The sequence below is a fragment of the Montipora foliosa genome, chromosome 12 (assembly GCF_036669935.1).
Source record: "Montipora foliosa isolate CH-2021 chromosome 12, ASM3666993v2, whole genome shotgun sequence".
In the NCBI taxonomy this organism is placed as follows: Eukaryota; Metazoa; Cnidaria; class Anthozoa; order Scleractinia; family Acroporidae; genus Montipora; species Montipora foliosa.
The window spans coordinates 9,428,204-9,443,515 of NC_090880.1; positions in this window are offsets into that span (position 1 = coordinate 9,428,204).

Sequence of the window (15,312 nt, forward strand, 5' to 3'; positions counted from 1 at the left end):
GACCTCCAGATCCCAAAGATAATGGCACTTGACTTTTTCTAGTTTAGGTTGCTGGAGATGATCCAGAGGTCTCTTTACTTATGGACTGCTGGCTAGTTGACTTTCTTTTCTCACTAGATTGCTTCGAGGTTTGTTGCTTTACAGTTGTAGTGCCTTGTGTCTGGAAAAAATCAACCGCCTGTTTATGACACTCAGAAACAGCGTGTTCTTCAACTTGAACAAGGCCCGAAAACTGAAGGGACGCTGTACCTGCAAGTATATTTCCGACATCTTAAACGTGCATGCGATTTCCCGTTTTCCATGGCCCACTTCTGAAACGGTATGCACACCTCGCAATGAAACCTGCTCTTTTCATTTTGGCTCAACTGGGGAAAAGTGTCTCCCTCAAAGGTGACGGGAACGCTTCTACCTGCTAGTGGAAACGTCACAGCCAGTAATGCTCTTAGTTTGTTGTTTTGGAAAACAGTGGTGCTACTGCAGCGTCTTAGGATATCTAGCCTTTCTACCTCCATACAGTCCTTCCTTTCAAATAGATATTCTTGAAAACGTTTCGGCTTTCCAGGAAAGTGGAAGGGCATTAATCCGTTTAATTTCCTATGAAAGCGAGGAAAAAGCGAGTCTTGTGTTTGAACGTCGCTAACGCACTCATCCGGTGCCTGTCTTGCTGAAGAATGTTCGAACTCGAGTTGATCTCTTTCCTCACCTATGATGACAGTGGAAGTGTCCTCTTCCCCTTCACTTTCTCTGCTGCTTGACATATTTTCCGTAGACAAATCCTCGTGGCTACAGCTAGATTCATTTTCATAATCAGACATCCCGTCATTTCTTTCCACATTTTCTAAGATGTTTTCTTTGCCATCAACTTCGATATTAATATCGCCATCACTGATTTTGGCATCTACTTCTTCCTCGGTGCTCTTTGAATCCCCACTCCTGTCCTTGCTGTGAGTTTTGCTTTCACCAGACATGCGATCAACATTTTTACCTCCTTGAACTTGTGCTAGACATTTGTCTTTGCTGGGTTCGTTAACTTTTAGGCTAACGAAAGTCTTGTTCTTCTTTATCGACACGGACAAAAACAGGCGGTGGCCAACAAATCAGTGGTCGGTTCCGGCAATTCTACTTTTTACAAAAAACGCAGATTAGGAAAATGAAAAATGCCTTAAAATCAAGGTCTTTATTTGTATTTTACACTCAAAACAAAAAAAGGACACCTTTTTTTAACTTCGACCCGCCGTTATGAAAACCTGAGAAAAGTGCCCCCTTTTCTCATAAACAGCGGCACATTTTTAGGATTTGTCTTCGATATAAAGTGAACCGACTTTCTTGATTAATATTTATATCTAACTAATCACAAAAAAGCGAGAAAGGAAAGTTTCTCGAGTTTTCTCAGCTTTTTGCCTTTTTATACAAAGTCGAAAAAAGTCGACTTTTTTTACCTTTCTTTGTTTCGACTTTTTCTGGGACAGTCGTCAAAAAAAGCGGGAAGCCCAATCTTCGGGCCTCTTGACTGACAGCTGTCAAAAATGGCCAGAAATTCTGAGCAATCCTGACGTTAATTCACAAGCGTTGCACACTTTGTGTTCAATGCTTGAAGATGTCGGACGTTTACATCAAGACTAAGATGGGCGAGAAAGAGCTGAAACTTAAGAGCGACTTGCTGTAAAAGTCACCTACACCTATGCAATATGGAAAAAATCGATTTTCTGAAAATTTGTCAGGAAGAAGGTTTTTACTAACTTGTTTCAAAACTGTAACTTTGAGGTTGTTTGGATTTTTATTTTCTTCTCCAGACGGCCTTTAGTATTTTGTCCCTGAAAGAGCAAAACTCGCCTCTAAATTACACTTTTTGCGAAGGCTAGCAAGCCAAGATATTGTGCGTAGCTGGGAAAGCTAACCCGTATTATTTAAATATAATGTTTGAGTACTTATTTCGTGTTGTCAGATCCACATGTAATATGAACCTGAATTTTTAACAATTTTTCAAAATTATACGCCAAGGCGATGTCTCATCACTTCCAAATTTAGGTCAACTTTGTGGACCAAAAAGTCAATCTGGTACATGGATTTACCTCTCAAAACTACTTTTCTGGATAAAAGTATCACTTCATCTTGCTTTTTATCGCAAATCTAGCTTGGGTAAATAAAACGCAAAAATTTGACAGCGTCTTGTAATCAGACACTTGAGCTTATCGCTTGACATTTTGAACTTTCACGCCGCGATTATCATCTCGAACATCGACCCTGAAGTGTTCGCCTGTGGGTAGTTCTCCGGTAAAATAGTTGTTTTCAGCCTCCTGATATCAGTTGCTGTAATTTAAAGACAGTTTCTAACCGCAAACGAGTCTATTTAGAAAAGGCTTGTTTTGAATAATTAATTAAACATTTGGCGGTTGCCGAGCACAGACAAAGCACGCAAAAAAATGTCAGTTTATAAATCGTTATCGAGAAAAATGTTTGAGAAAACTAGAAAAATAAATAGTTGATTAAACACTTGGAGTTATTTCTTACCTTAATGTTCGCTATCTTGATGAGGAAGGATATAAACATTGCTGCGGCTTCAGAGCTTGTTCGAAACACTGTCAGCGGTTGCCCGGCTACAAATAAAATTCCCACGCTACAGAAAGCGTCCTTGTTTATTTATCCTCATTGTTACTACTTGTTTGGTTGCCTTTTTTTTTTCCCCTTTTTTTTTGGAATTGATTGTTTTATTACGGTTTTTAATATAAGCTTTATTTCATTTATACCACTTTCTTTACCCACTCATCTTTGCTTACCGCATGTCAACGAGGTCATTGTCTCGGGATAACAGGTGTGTGCACTTGCTGATATCGAATAGGCCATTACCGAGTTGCTGTTTGTCTCAGTTTCGAAGTGAGACTTGTTGCTCAACTATTGAAATGGAAATGAGTTTGATTTGCATGAGAATAAGCAACTCATTGCCATTTGAATGGTCGAGCACCAGGACTCGCTTTGAAACTGAGGCATGCAGGAACTCGGAACTGCGCTATTTCGCAGAACTGTGCGTGCACATGCTTTGAATTAACTCTGAGCTGTCTTGTTTTAGCACGAACAATATTTTCTTGTAAAAAAGCGTTGTATCCTTTGGCCTTTCAAATTAACGTCTGATTTGGATTTTCTTGTACATAACATATATAACCGGAGGATCCTGCGTTTATATTTAAGTTAGAAATTGTAATTTAATGGCTTCGTGTGGTTTTGCCAAGCTTGTCGGAGGATCGTGTGGATCAAGTGCAGACAATCCGGCAAATGTTCAGTGTGTGGTTGTGGGAAGCTGTGCAAAGAGTATCCAGGGTCACCTTCGAAATTTTCGTGTATTCGGAGACTCTGCCTTAGACTGTGAATCGAAGCTCGTGCTTGCTCGAGCAGGTAAGAGAGTACATATCACATGTATTTATCTAGCCAAACGCAAAGTGATTTTGATCTTTGAAAATTTGTGTTATAATCTGCACCCTAAACCTTCAATGCGAGAACCACGTCGGGCAACACCACGCAATAGGTGACTGTGCATGCTGGCTGTTCTGTACCAGCCAATTGTCATGCATCATGCACGATTCAGTGTCACGTACTAGTGTCACGCATAACTTCCGCTGTCCGAAATGCTATAATATATGCCATAGTATGTAGCTGAAGACGAGTTTGTCTGTCATAATCAGAAATGTTTGATCTCCAAAACGAGAGGAAAAGGAAGAATTTTGATTGCATTCTGCAAAGTAGGGGATCGGGGAAAGGAGGACCTAAAAGCAAAAGTGTCTACATAATTAAACTTTTCAAGCCTTAAGGTTGCTAACATTTTGTAGATACAGCAGGTCATGGTTCAGTTTGTAGTTTCAGTGTTTCATGTTCATCTTACAGGGGTGTTTGATATCGACAACTCGCATCTTCAACTGACTATTTGTCCAAGACATCGTGACTCTTTCGGTGTTAGATGGCGATCTAATAAAACAAACTGTACTGCTCCGATTTCATGGTGTTCACACCCAACTAAGCCTGTGAGAGGAGAACGCGGTATTACGCTCTCGCAGTCCAGGCAGCTATTCCACTCCTCTGGTGTGTTACTTCCTGTGGCGTCGCGTAAGTTATAAAATATAATTTTTAAAAAAATTAATAATAATAATAATAATAATAATAATGATATTATTATTATTATTATTATTATTATTATTATTATTATTATTATTATTATTGTCACGAGCCACATATGAGCGCCAACCCTACTGGGCGCGTCACTAAAGACCCCTGGGGCACGTTTCTCAGAAAACTAAGTAAGTGACCCGGGAAACTTCTTCTTGTGAGGAATTGTTTCGACAAAGAGACAGGTCTGTTGACAAACCAAATTAAGTTTGCTTGTGGGCTGAGTCAGCAGAACGGGAACTTGAAAGAATCTTTTTGACATAACGTTCTTGGAAAATCAAATCTGGGTCTTTGAGAAACGTTTTCCTGAGCTTATAGTTAAGGAAGTATGTTTGAAAAGGCTTTCTCGAAGTAAGCCACTCATTTAGTTACAAAATCCTCCCACGGGCTTAAAAAGACGGCTAGGTTTTTTGTTGGAGGAATTAGGTTCGGCTGTAAAGGTCGTACAGATTCTACCCACCAACTAAAAAAACTCAATCGGAGGTATTTTTATGTGCAGAAATATGCAGGCAATGCCGAGGGAAGCTTGATGGGGAAATTTTGGAAGCACCAGTGCCAACTGAAGAAACGGTAGCATCAGCAGCTTTCGTCACAGCCGACCCTGGATTGTGTAAGGAATCCCGCGACGGAAATCAACAAACGGCGGCATCAGCAGCTTCCGGATTAAGCGAAAAACCCCAAGAAGGAAATATTAAAGAGGTAAGAATTACTTGCTGTTTATTTCGTGGAGTTTAAAAAGTATTAAAACCATAAGAAGAGGCAAAAGTTCATGACAAAAATTTAACAAAACTAGAAATTTAAGAAAGTTAAGTAAAATCACGCTCTTGCAATTTGGAGCAATTTTTAACATACTGTTGCAAAATCCGATACAAACTGTGTACGCTCTCAGTGTATTGCTAAAACGTCAGTATTTTTTTTTTTACATTCACAGAACGTTTCAAGTGATATAGACATGGAAAACCTGGCCGACGCAGTGCTACAACTTCATCTTCAAGAACCAGACACCTATCAGCCAAGTTCACCGAAATCAGATTCACCAACCAGTAGCAGTACTGACTTATCTGATAACACTCCTTCAGAAAATGATAGCAAAGTACATCGACGAATAAAACTCAACGAATTTCTCCGTTGCTGCAACGCACCTACAATAGGGCCATCCAAAAAGAGATGGGCTGAGACAAGTGTTCGCACCAAAAAGGGTCACATAGCAAAAGCAAAGAACCTGGTGGTGGCCGGACTTGAAGTTATAGCACCGGGAGACGCAGGCCATCTTTGGGAAGCACTTAGAAATTCAGGCACTGTGGAGAAAGAATTTGGAATTGCAGAGGAGTCACCTGAACAGCAGAAATACCTCAACGCCCTGGCTGAGACTTACCGGCACGCATCTTGTTGGGAAACGCGGCGGCAAGTACTGTCTATAATGGCAGATCTGATATCCTTTAAGCGTATCCAGCATTATATACCTGGTTTGACTGAGTACCGCTTCAAAATGGCGAGGCATCATGCGCTGCAGTATGGGCGTGGTGCGGAGGTTTCAATGTTGAAAAGCCCCCGGTTGCGCATTGAGCTCACCCAACTTGACCATTTTTTAGACTACGTCACAAGTCCACATGTTACTCAGGACCTTCCTTTTGGACAGCGCCATCTTCGCCTCTCTTCCGGTCAAGTTCTGGAAACTCCTAATGTCATACGCACTATGATACCGAGCAGACTAGTGCGGCAGTATCAGGTATATTGCAAAGAGACCGAGTTTAAGCCCTTCGGAGCTGCCACAATGTTACGCATCCTCTCTGCCTGCTCTGCGACAGTAAGGAAGTCCCTTCAAGGACTTGATTATACGGCTGCAGCAGGTGCAAAGGGCTTTGATGACTTGAGCACCCTGATAGAGCGGTTGGAGGAGATGGGTCTGTCAAAAGAAGTTGCAAAAAGCTGGGAAAGATCACTGAAAGAAAGTAAACAGTATCTAAAATCAGATTTTAAGGTAAAACACTGTCGTTTAGTAAAGGCAATTCTGTCATACAAAAAGATATTTACGCATCGTCAGTAGGTACATATGCTGTATAGAAGTCACAATTACAATCATCCAGTAGAAAGAAAATGCGATGAATCAACAACTTCAACTTTTAGTTGAATATTAACTAAATATTGAAATATTGAGACTTACCGCCTTCTTTGTATACAAAAACGTGACCCTCTTTATGCAGCTTTTCCAGGGAAGGAAGAAATAGCATCATTCAAAGTGAAGTTTATGAAAAGTACATAACCATTTCTTTTCCAGGTTCATGTTTCGGAGAGCACTGCTGTTGCTGATCATTGCAGCACTTATGCGCTGAGTGATATCACCGATAGCCAACTACAAAGCCCATGCCAACATGTACATGACCGGAGTTGCTCACAGTGTGAAGGTCTCCGAAGCGTCTTGCGGAACATTGAAGGATATTTGTTGAACGAGGCCCGTATGCCAGAGGAGGAATTAGAAGACCAGTTATACACGTTCAAACAATCAGAGGAGGCTATTACGTCTTGGAAAGCACACCAACTTCGCAGTGTACGGCAAGATCAAGCGAGAATTGACTGCTTGAATTTGCTTGACGACGCTTCGGTTCTCATAACCCAAGACTGGGCGATGAAATTTTTACCCGCGAAGTATCGCGAATCTCAGTCCGACTGGTTCGGAAAACGGGGGCTTTCGTGGCATTTAAGCGTTGTGGCGCGAAAAGTAGACGGAAGGCTGCAAAGCCAGACATTCGTACATATCATCGAGAACTGTTTACAAGATACATCTGCAGTTGTACGCATCTTAGAGCATACTTTGCGCACCCTTAAATTCGAGCACCCAGAGATTACATCTGCCTTTCTCCGCCAGGACAATGCTGGGTGTTATCACAACTCAGTGTTGCTGGCAACATGTAACGCAATGAAGACCAAAACCGGTGTCAGAGTCCGCCGGGTCGACTTCAGCGACCCACAAGGCGGAAAAGGAGCTTGCGACAGGAGAGCTGCCTCAATAAAGGCTCACGTCAGACGTCACATTAACGAGGGTCACGATGTGCAGAATGCCAAAGACTTCAGAGACGCTATGTTGTCTAACGGAGGTCTAAATGGCGTACGGGTTGTCCTAGTTAACGCAAGCACTGAAGGAAAGAATGTTCTCCCTCATGTTAAGTTAGCGGGAGTAAGTTCCCTGAACAACTTCCAGTACAGCGAGCAAGGTATTACCGTCTGGAGGGCGTTTCAGGTGGGACAAGGCAAACTAATTAACCAAAGCCAAATTGAAGGTACGTATTGCATTCATGTTTCACATAAGCAATGCAGTCTATACAACTGATTTTATTATTGCTGTCAAATTTCTGGAAAGTGGAACTGTTGGCTGCTGTTTGTCGTAAAATACAGCGGAATATAATTAGTTTTCAGGGGTTTGTAAGCTGTAATTAGCACAACTTCTTTCCCAGGGTCTTGCAATTTTCAAGTTAAGTGGCTATCGAGTAAAATACCCTTGTAACTTCTGCTTATGTAACGTCATGATCACCTTATTCAAAACCCACATTAACGGTGGAGATATATGAAGAGGAACGATTGTATTTAGCATATATCAAATAAACAGCCACATCTCAAACCCTTTCTCAGAATTTGGGTACATATTTGGGGTTTCCTGTGGTTCGCTAAGGTTGTATGACTTGCCTATACAATGGCTGTCTTCTGTTTGTGGCCTTTTGAAAACTACTCAAATGACCATTACAAAGGAATTATCATACATGGCATGTAACAGCCAAAACAAAAAGGCATAAAAGGTATTAGAACACAAAAAAGGTTTCTACGTGCTACGCGCATCAATTGGGAAGTCAAATGAGTAAATAGCAAAGCAATTTCGTCATATGATCAAATGAATCATTTTGCGTGGACTAGTTTGCGACGAATGCTCTATTAAATCAACAGTCAGACCTTTACAATGATTAGGGTTCTGTTTCTTCCAGTTCCAAATTACTTGCAAAATTGTTCCTTCGAGGGAAGATTCTCCCATGGAGACTTTGTTAGTGTGTCACAAGAAAGGTCAAAAAAAGTGCAAGTGGACGATGAGCAGCCAGCAACAGGGAGTGATAAGTTCTCAAGTGAACTCCTTACCTGCCCAAATGAAGGATGTGTCAAAATGTACCAGAGGCATTCCAGTTTGGAAAAGCACCTATTGTTTGGTCAGTGCAAGATGGTGCCTGAGAGATGCACTCTGTTGGACGTGGCTAAAAAGAAATACCACGCCCTTTTAGTCGAAGGCTCGAGTGAAGCAGTCTCGGCAGCCCTTGAACAAGAAGACGTCTCAGTAAGCGCTAACAATTTACCCGAGGGGTGGGCCTTGAAGACTATCAAAAAGTTTAATCGATTCAGTGATACCCAGAAGAAATATTTGGAGGAAAAATTTAATCTTGGCCAGGCAACAGGCCAAAAACAGGATCCCATTAATGTAGCCCGAGACATGAGATTTGCCAAGAAGATGGATGGCTCGAAGCTGTTCAAGAGAGACGAGTATCTCACCACGCAGCAAGTGCAGTCTTTTTTTTCTAGAATGGCGGCAAAATGTCGTTATGATCAAGGTGAACTTTCAGCGCCAGATATCATGGCGGCAGAAGAGCAGCAGCAAATGGATGTCACACGACAAGCCATACTTCAAGAAGTTCAGTTGCGGCATCCAATTGTATATGACAACCTAGACATTTGCGCCTTGTACAAAGAAAAGAGACTCAAGCAGCTCAGCATTGCTATGCTTCGCATTGTATGCAACTACTTTGACATAACAACGGAAGGTTTTAATAACAAACGAAAGGCAGAATACATAGATGCTCTAAGTGGACTTGTTTTAGCTTGCGATTGCAATGAGTAAGAAAAAATAGGAAATATGTATACCATATGCATAACGTTTCGATCTGTCAGTAGCCAGAGAACATCTCACTAGCTAGTGGAGTATAGGGCGAAATAAAAATTCGCAAGTAAAGCGATCTGAACCTGGCTGAGCCGAGAGAATGACATCTAATGAGAAAGGGCCTCCTCATTTCTAGCCTGGGGGAGCACCCGTAAAACCGGGCAGTGGGAGGGATTGCGCCGATGGAAGCTCAGGACGGGACGTTGGTTTTCGCCTCCCCTACATCTTGCTTCCCGTTTACACCTGCAACGCAGGCTCATAAATTATTTTCGCCCTTTACCCCAATTAACCTACTTTTCAGAGAGTAAGGTAAGGCTCATTTACTCACTTTTAGTACGACAAACAAGTCGGTCACAAAAGTCTCGACAGCGTAGACAAGGAAGAGTGTTTGCAAATGTAAAATAACAGAGCGTGTTGTCTTAATTGTTTTACATTCATCATGTAAAATGAGACAGAAATACCTTAGTAGGTGTGTTAATAGGTACTTTTCACTTTAAGAGCAGAACTTAAACAGTCGAACAGGGGCGTGGGTGGGGGAATTTAAAAGAATTTATCAAAGGAACTGAAACTATTAATTAAAGTATATAATTACTTTTTTAGTACGATAACTTCTGTCCGCAATCGAAATATTCTAGAATCTTGATTACTAGTTCTACTACAATTAATATTAATAATGAGTATGTGTAGGAGCAATAGCAATGAGCTCTGAGTAGGACAGAACCATGTGTTAATGTTGCATCCAGAAATAATAAATATCTCACCCATGTGTATTATTATTATTATTATTATTATTATTATTAGAATTCCGAACGAAACTGACCAAACTATTAGCTTGGGTTGCCTGTGTCAACTGGTTAATATGTAACCTGGCAACAGTTCTGAGTGCTTCACTCACGAGACGCAAAGTAGCTCAAAGAGTCAGCAGAAAGGCGAAATTGAGGTAAGAAATAACTCCGAGTATTTATTCAACTATTTATTCTAATATAGTCTCTAAAGATTTTTCTTGAAAACGATTTATAAACTGACATTTTGTTGCGTGCTGCATGGTCTGTGCTCGCCAAGCGCCAAATGTTTAATTAATTATTGAAAACACCCCTTTTCTAAATAGACTCGTTTGCGGCTAGAAACTGTCTTTAAATTACAGCAACAGATATCTGGAGGCTGAAAACAACTATTTTTACCGGAGAACGACCCACAGGCGAACACTTCAGGGTCGATGTTCGAGATGATAATCGCGGCGTGAAAGTTCAAAATGTCAAGCGATTAGCTCAAGTGTCTGATTACAAGACGCTGTCAAATTTTTGCGTTTTATTTACCCAAGCTAGATTTGCGATAAAAACTAAGATGAAGTGATACTTTTATCCAGAAAAATAGTTTTGAGAGGTAAATCCATGTACCAGATTGACTTTTTGGTCCACAAATTTGACCTAACTTTGGAAGTGATGAGACATAGCCTTGGCGTATAATTTTGAAAAATTGTTAAAAATTCAGGTTCATATTACATGTGGATCTGACAACACGAAATAAGTACTCAAACATTATATTTAAATAATACGGGTTAGCTTTCCCAGCTACGCACAATATCTTGGCTTGCTAGCCTTCGCAAAAAGTGTAATTTAGAGGCGAGTTTTGCTCTTTCAGGGACAAAATACTAAAGGCCGTCTGGAGAAGAAAATAAAAATCCAAACAACCTCAAAGTTACAGTTTTGAAACAAGTTAGTAAAAACCTTCTTCCTGACAAATTTTCAGAAAATTGATTTTTTCTATCTTGCATAGGTATAGATGACCTTTACAGCAAGTCGCTCTTAAGTCTTCAACTTTAAACAACAGTAATCTGACCATGATATTCAGGCTCGATTTAAACCAGGGGATCTACATTTCCTCCGAAGAAGGGGAGATAATTCTCCCATCAGATACTGGCTTTTACCACGTCGAGGACTTGGAGAAGACGTACTTCGTAAACGGAGAACGAATGAGTCCAAACTCAGTTAGCTCAGTAGTGGCCGCAGTGCAGTCTACGTCACTTGGTATACCTCGTTCCTACCAGAGGACGGCCACAAGAACAAATCTCAACCCTCCGCCTGGAAAGAGAGCGCAGGTCGTACTAAAACGACCGCCCTTCACCACGGCAAAGAAGGGTCAAGTGATATGGAAGAAATCGCTTGTTGTGGTGGACGTGCTGCCGTCTGGAGAAATCAGAGAAAAGTTCCAGGTGCATATGTCGCTCACCGAAGAAACTTCGTCGGTTTGTGAAGTACAGAGGCTGTTAAAAGAGCAATTAGGCTTTGAGGTGATCCTTCTGGATGCAAAACATTTGCCCGTCATGGGTGGAGAGACCACAAACGGTAAGTTGCTTTAATTCTTTGGTTGGTTACTAAAAGGATTGAGCTCTGCAGCAGTGGTCTAATATTACATAAATTGACCTACAAAGGAGTTGAAAATGATCTAAAATGGCATAAAAAGTGATGATTAAAAAAAAGTGACCAAAACTCCTAAAATTATTTATCTAAAGTACTCTACTGAGACATAATCGAAACTTAAGGTTTTTTGCACCGTCTGTTCTGCGCCAATCAAAACTGTGTTGCTGGGCAAATTCCATGCCGAGTTATGCACCGACGGTTCTGCGCCAATCAAAACTGCGTTGCTGGGCAAACTAAATTTTTTGCACCGTCAGGTCTAGGCCAATGAAAACTGCATTGCTGGGCAGACCTTGAAACTTTAATACTACTTTGCGTGACTGTGCGGCTAACGTGTGTAATCCGGATGTCTATCAACGTGATTTGAATGATTCGGAAGCCCAGTTCTAAAAAGTGGGTTCTGTGTTCTTCCGTTTAAAATTACTCATTAAAAAATTAAAAAACAAATACGTGCAAAAGGTTTTATTTGGAAAAAGTTGCAAGGTTGCGTGCGTGACAAGAGTATAAAAAGCAAACTCAGCAAAGAGTCCTAACACCCTGAACAGAACTGAAACGTCAACATAAAAGATATCGCGCCTTTATCGGCGTCCTATTTTACAGAATAAAAGTCTTCTAGAACCAAGTTTGAGTTCCAGCCGTGTTAACACCCTATGCGTAATTTCATGTAACAAGTACGGTAACAGTTGTGTAGTTCAAATGTGGACACATGATATGTCCGTAAGTATCTAAGTACTTCCTAATGTACACTTTTCTCCTTTGCTAGAATTTATCCCTTTTCAAGAAAAACGATAAAACAAGCTTAGTATACATAAAACAAAAAATTTGAGAAATTTGTTAAGAAGTTGGCCCTGAAGGAAAGAGTGAAGAGTTCAGTGTTAATTGTGCTTCTATGACTGAACAGGGACAGTTCCGTCTGGAGGAGGTGCAATTTTCTGTAGGCTAGCTAGATGTATGTAAAAGGGATTTCACGAGTCCACTTACAAATTGACCTGAATAAGTCGGATCAACTTCACTGAAAAAAACGCCAACTTCTCAGTTGGACTCAAAATAAACTCAAAACTCTTTAGCTATAAGGCGAGTTAATGTATCGAAATGCTCATATTTCTCAGCAGTATAATAAATTTTAATTATGTAAATTCACACATTACTAGACGATATGAAAATGTTTGTTATAATTATCTTCCTAAATTTCCGATTAAATTATCTACTTTTACTAATTAAACTGTTGTTTAACGTAAAATGAGTCTGAAGGGGACTTACTGAAGTAAACACAAAACAATTTTTTATCTCCCAACTCTACAACAGTGAAAATAAGTTTTCGAGCAGTTTCATTTCTGTTATCTTTTCTTATTACATTTCACTTTATTCTGATAGGGTCCCAATGTTGGAGAGGAAACCGCAAGATACTGGCAGCAAAGAAGAGCCAGCTGTCTTACCTAAGAAGGGCTAAGGGAAAAAAGAAAAAATCCAGAACCGACGATATTCTGGACAGGTTAAGGAGGATGGTATCCGAACCCGCAGAGGAGGAGGAGGAGGACATCACAGAACTTGGCTTAGCAGGGCCATCTCACCAGCAAACCAAACAAGTGCAGGTACAGCAGCAGCTGACTGTTTCACACAACAAACAGTCCAAGAAGAAGCTGCGAAAATTCTTAAGGCCATATTTAAGTGCTCAATTTGTCTCGGTGAATGTAAATTACCAGCAGCAGCTTGTGCATCTTGTTACACCGTCATTGGTTGTGTACATTGCTTAGAGCAATGGATTGAATCAAGCAGTTCTCTTTCCAAGTGTCCACTGTGCCGTACTACTGCAGATTATGCCCTTGTACCCCTGGTACGTGAGATTGCCAATATTTGGAACAGTCAGTCCCTAGAGCTTCTGGAGATGACAGAGGTAGTGACACCGACACCATTCCGTACGGTCGTGTAGATAATGAACAGTATCATTCAGACGACGACTTTGAAGTCCTTCCCCCAATGTTGTAGCACGGCTTTGGCTCTATTTCCAGAAATCAGGACTGTGAACTGAAGAGTCACGTATTTTTCAGATTTAGTGCACGTAAATTTTGACTGCTTGTTAATCAGTTAAGTTGGTCGGTTTGTTTACAGTTTACAGTGCAAAGAGCGATCAAGTTCTTCCAGATTGCTAGCTTTGAAATTTCGGTAATTGCATCAGGTTTTAGGTAGATTAAACTTGTTTTGCAAGTTTTCCTCAGTGAGAAGCCATACAGAGTTAACTCTCATACGAGAATGAGCATAATGTATTAACTTTATTTACTTATGTAAATCCTGCGGGACTACAGCGTATAAAACCATATACATTCAACATGGAATCCTAGCAGAAGAAGGGACTAGTTAGTATATTGTTACGAAAAGACCGCAAACATCTGCTATTAAGATTTTTGCACATTTGCTGTGATTCTTTTGGGCAGCGGCATTCGATCCGTGGCGTCAGGAACAGGAATAATTAGTATAGAGCTTACTTTAACTTAACTACGTTTCTAAATTGCTCACTGTTTCATGATATGATAGTACAGGTAGCAACGTTTGATTCATTAAAAACATTTGATATTTTTAAACTGAACTGAACTCGTTGATATTTTGCATTAACCGTCAAGGTGTCCAATTTCTAGTGATGTTAATAAATGACAAGACTGCAGCAGCCATAAAGGACCCATCTCCATTATAACGTTGCTGTAAATATCGTCGAAAGAGGGATTATTCTGTGTAAATTCTGTTTCACGTTGATTGATGAGTGCGTCACTGCTTGCCAGGGGATCTACCCCAAATGAAGAACTGAGTGTTATGGTGCCTCCAGCATCAGTGTACAATTGAATAGCATCCTCGACACTTGGAACCAAAGATGGATTTACTGGGTGTACTCTACACATCCTTTGCGCAACTACATCTGGAATTCGAGCGCTGTTTTCTGTAAAACAAAAAGAAAAAAACACAAAGAAAGAGAGAAAACGGGTAATAAATAGTAAACAGATATGACCTCGAACTCAAAAATCTTAGTAGTTGATAAAACGGGTGATGGTCAAGAACCCGTAAAGCAACTGTGACACACGTGATGAGTATATGATGGTTTACTTGAAGAACTGACATAAAGCAATTATTTTTTGGGAAAAAATTGTCCTCAGTTTAGAACTGCTTTACTTAAAAAGAAAGCGTTTTCTCAAATAGGAAAAACGCCTCGTAAACCGTTGGAATTTTTTAAACTCTTTCTCTCCCAGTAATACGGAACAGTACATCAGGTATAAAGTAATATCTTTCTAATAGTTTAAAGCATCAACGACATAACTTGTTTGACGTCTTGTTTGAGGAAGTCGGTTGGTTCTCATTGAAAGCGAACATTGCTTTTAAGGAACACTGAACCGGTCAATTTGCCAGCCAGATAAACATGGGCCTGTGGAGCGGATATTTTGTGGAGTGGTTTTGTTGGGTACTTCTGTTGTCACTTCGTTGTATATTTTTATTACCACTGAAGAAGGCTTATGTTAGTAGCCAAAACGTCGGGATTTCAAGATCTTTTTTTCAATAATATTTTTTAACCAGTGTAACATTTTCATATTTTACCATGACCACCTGACATTAGAAAACCAAGTTAGTGCAATTAAAAACACAATGACCGATATGGATGTTCATCAAGGAAATAGTGGAAAACTGTAGATCAAATTACAGGAAAAGCATCGAAAGAGGTACCCTTGTTTAATATTTTTAATCTTGATGATTTCAATGAACAGTTCCAACACATAAACACTGACTGTCACTATGAATCTCCTACAACCATGACAATTACAGATGATACTTATGTACCCATCATTG